We start from the raw sequence: 5,226 nt of genomic DNA on the forward strand, positions 1-5,226 counted from the left end.
AATACTAACACACAGAAACACGCGGGTGAAATCAACATAGACAACAGCGGCACAGACAACAGTGAACCATAACACAGCGTGCGGTTGTCATGGTAACAAGCTCCTAATGTCACGCTGTCTGTTGATTGGCTAAAATTACCCAAATTTCCCATCTTAATTCCAAATAACATCAGATTCTTTAATTTACGAGATAAAGTAATTGGTTGATCATAATCAAAATCCAGAGTTGCATTGATACACCAAAATTGATGGCGGGGGGGGGGGGCTCATTTTGTGAATAATGTTCTGCTTGGTTATACCCAGAAATGATGCTAACGAAAGTAGCATTAATTTTCTTGATCAATCAACTTTTCTCAACCGATCAACAAGCCGATTGAGTAGACCTATCAATAACGAACCTATAATGACTATTGGTTTGGCAAATGAACCGATAGAATAAGTACTAGGCTTACAAAGAATAAGTCTTGGGCTCGATTTGTTAGAATAAAGGCATGGTATGCTCGACTGAAACAAGTAACAGAATAAAAGAATATATATATAGGCGCAGGAGTGGCTGTGTGGTAAGTAGCTTGCTTACAAACCACACGGTTCCGGGTTCAGTCCAAATGCGTGGCACCTTGGGCAAGTGTCTTCTACTATAGCCTCGGACCGACCAAAGCCTTGTGAGTGGATTTGGTAGACGGAAATTGAAAGAAGCCCGTCGTATATATGTATATATATTTATGCTTGTGTGTCTGTGTCCCCCCAACATCGCTTGACAACCGATGCTGGTGTGTTTACATCCCCGTAACTTAGCGGTTTGGCAAAAGAGACCGATAGAATAAGTACTAGGCTTACAAAGAATAAGTCCTGGGGTCGATTTGCTCGACTAAAGGCGGTGCTTCAGATGGCCGCAGTCAAATGACTGAAACAAGTAAAAGAGTAAAGCGTATATATATATATATATATATATATATATATATACATATATATATATATATAAATGCGCCCTTTTAAAGCCTAGCCAGGCTCATGGGCCCGGTTTCCCGGTTTCAATGGCGTATGTGTTCCCCAGCTGGACGGGACCCCAGTCCATCGCAGCGTTACTCATTTTTGCCAGCTGAGTGAACTGGAGCAACGTGAAATGAAGTGTTTTTCTCAAGAACACAACGCGTCGCCTGGTTCAAGAATCGAAACTACAATCTTACGATCATGATGCTGACACCCTAACCACTAAGCCACGCGCCTCCTTTATGTATAAAGTATCGAACAATGAGAAAACGTGCTCAACACCGCATTGGTGGATAAAAATTCTTTATTTGTTCATTAAGGTTACCATTGGTTTCATATTAAGGAAAACCTCAACAATTATCAAGTCTATCACATTTTGGAGACGAACGCGTTTCCCTATGATAGGGTTGAAAAAGTTTGAGATATTCCTTAACATGAAAACAATGGTCGCCTTAATGCACAAATAAAGTGTATATATATATGTACATAGAGAGAGAAAGAGAATTTGGGGAGATAAATGAAAGAGAGCTGTGAGGCTGAGGCAAGTGGACAGCATATGTCTATTATACCTTCCAACGTTCATAAATTCTTGTATATGTGTCTGAATGTCTGTGTGCTTTATGTGATTCCATATAAGCTGTTAGTGAGGATGCATCGTATATTTAGTTTATGCCATGCATTCGTTAGACGGTGATTGCTGTGCATATGATAAACACGAAACTGTAAGCTGCGATGTACTATCACTAACGGACTACATTATTTTATATGTAAACTGCTCTCTACTACACACATTGTGTATTGGAAATTCATCCACACCACATATATAACGTTAAAAACTATACATATATATATACACACACACACACAAATATATATATATATATATATATATATATATATATATATATATATATATATATGTATGTATGTATGTATGTATGTATGTATGTATGTATGTATGTATGTATGTATGTATGTATGTGTTATCAGATATTTAATTATATAATATGTGTGTGTGTATTTGTACATTATATACACATTTAAATCATATTATATTATGTGAGTAAGTAAATATACAACGTAAAAACACGCTTTGAAGTAACTTGTTATTGCCGGGGTAATATATTAATTTTTGAGAAAAAGCAATTACTTTGAGATTTTTTCCACTGTTTCTACAGAGAGTTTTCTTCTCCAGCATGTCGAAATATGATTTGTATTTTTACAAATTTCTATTTGACAAAAGTGTTTGTCTTTCTCTGAAGATGGTGGATCCAAACATTATCATTATTATTATTTTTTTTATTTAATAACATTTCAATCCGTTTCGAAGAATTATCCAAATTCTAAACCTACATACAAATGATATATATGTATATGTATAACTTTATATAAATATATATGTATATGAGTATATGTATATATACATACTACACTCACGCACACATACACACATATATACATACAACAATATATATATATATATATATATATATATATATATATATATATATATATATATATATATATATATATATATTTGTATATAGTTGTAAATACATATGCATATATATATAAACATATTTATAAATACCTGAGTGTGTATATATATATATATACATATACGTTCATATGTGTGTGTGTATCTGTATGTATCCGTGTGTGTATGCGTGTAAAATATTCTTAGCACAATATTCTTATTCTTAGCAATATTACTTTTTTTACGCAATTATTGTTCTTCCGAGAAAATAATTTTGAGAATCTGGCTTTTGATTTGCAACATTTTTCCATACTTTTATTTCCTTTGTAAGTAATAAATGTAAGTTTTTCATTTGGATTTAATAAATTCTAGCTATGAATTCATTACAGTTTCCTTTTTTTACTCGAATTTCGCTTTGCTTGTTTCTTTCTAATATAAATGTTTTTGAAATTAACTACATCAGTCGTATCCTGACCTGATAAAACTTCTATTTTTTTTATTATAATTATAAATTGAAAATTCTGGCCGAGTCATTAATGCATATGACTACTTCATGGCAGTGTTCATTGTTCGCACCATGATAATGGTACTTCTTTGCATTCAGGAACAAAAACACTTTTCTCCAAACTGCTCAGATATAGCATGCGTGAATGAGTACAGCTGTTTAACTGTACCACTTCGTCGTTTTACGAGCTATAATAATGGATAACTAAAACTTTTATAAACTTACAGTGTATAGTTTAAATTATTTTTATGCAAAGCAACGGGCGGGTACATTTAGTCCTCGCACTCGACGAGAACTCTTTAGTTTTCTAAGTTTAGCCTACCATAATTTACCCTTAATGAATGTTGTCAATGATTTCTATCATTAATTTTATATTATACTCCTTGCTCATTATATTGCATCTTATCTATTAGGGATGTTTCATAATTGATATTATCTATATAAGATAAAGTATAGTATATGAAATTGATATGACTATAAATTTGTTTACTGACAGAAGTTAATATTATATTTATTAACTTCCTGGGCTTATTTTTATTTTTCATTTCGTTTTGTAATATCTACTTTGTAACAGCTACACGAGAGAATAAGAGATTTATAATTAGGTGTAAGGATATTAGTATTATTGTTGTTGTGGTTGTTCATGTTGTTGCTGCTGTTATTGCTGTTCGTGGTGAGGGTGTTGTTCTTTGCGGTTGTTCAACTTGATGTCAAGGGTCTTTGAATTTCTGTCTAGTTTTCAATTCGATATTTCAATTTGTTGATTTTTTGTTTTATCTTGTTATTAAGCTGACTAGAACTTTAAGGACTCGTTGGGGCATTTGCTGCTCTTCACACAGAACACGACCAAAGACTTGTGAATGGATTTGGTATATGGCAATTGAAAGACCGTGGTATATATATGTGTGTGTGTGTATGTGTGTGTGTGTGTGTGTGCAAGAGATTGTATGTGTGGTTGTCCTCCACCACCGATTGGTAACTGATGTTGGTATGCTTACATCACTGTAACTTAGCGGTTCGGCAAAATAGTCGGGTAGAAGAATTACCAGGCTAAATAAAAATAAGTACCGGAGTCGATTCATTGGACTAAAAATTCTTCAAGGCGGTGTCCCACTATGGCCTGAGTTTAATGACTGAAAGAAGCAAAAGGTAAAAGACATACACCAAGATACAAACATTACTTCGAAAAACACTACATGACAACAACAAAAAGCATACCAATACATCCATACAGAACAAAATAGACAGAACCTTTTTACAAACATAGCCCGACGGAATAGATTTCCTAAGGAATAATTACAAAAGACTATACAAAGCTTACTCGTGGTAACACTCACAACTAGGAGGTAGGAGAAATCACTTTCTTCATTTTACCTAATATGACGTTTATCAGAATAAGCCGTATAAAAAGCACATGGCTTGGGGTCGCCTTGAAAGCAGGGTCACCTGTTTAACAACCTCAGATGTCTGGATATAAACTGGGTTGCCATCAGCATGACTAGAATTCCCGAGGTGCGAGATTCACGACTCAATTTCGGTGGCTATGAAGTGTACACTTCTCTAAGTCGACCGAGACTGGGAGGGCATAACTTCACACTAGTATTGTCAACGCTCCAACAAAGGTCTTGGGCGTCATATTTCTTTGGACGAATTGTGGTTTTTCTGGGAACATTCCGATCTCTGAGGCTAACAGGCGATTGGATCGCAATCTTGGATGTTGACCATAAAAAGGAATTGGAAAAGCCTTGTCCTGCTCAAACATTTCCAAATGTCTAAGATGTACCGACTAAATTACCCGAAAGTACTTTTATGGACACAGACAAACTGCATTGAGTCTTCTAGTTCGTACCTATAGTTCGTAAACTAGCAAATAGGAATAGCATAAGCTGTCCACATTTTAAAATCGTCGGCTAAAGAAACAGGAAAAAAATTTGTGGTATGTACGGTCGATCTAGATAGGTTTCGTCGGCTAGGATCCAGCCACTGGAAGCTGTGCCAAATTCACAGAGACCGGATTAGCAAATTTGTCAACTGGGTCTTGACGGAAGTAATCATCAATAACAAAGTGGGATTCAACTTGGAAAACGTGATTAGAGTAGAATCAATAAAGTTTAGCTGGGTCGGAGCGATAGTGAAAATTAGAATAGAGGGGTATCTAATTAGAAGCTTAGATGAAGCACTTAGGAGAGGCAACACAGAGAAATGCTTGTGGCTAGACTGCCTCGACCACTTGTTCAACACAAAGCACACGAAG

The sequence above is a fragment of the Octopus bimaculoides genome, chromosome Z, assembly GCF_046866305.1.
Source record: "Octopus bimaculoides isolate indiv1 chromosome Z, ASM4686630v1, whole genome shotgun sequence".
NCBI classification, from domain to species: domain Eukaryota; kingdom Metazoa; phylum Mollusca; class Cephalopoda; order Octopoda; family Octopodidae; genus Octopus; species Octopus bimaculoides.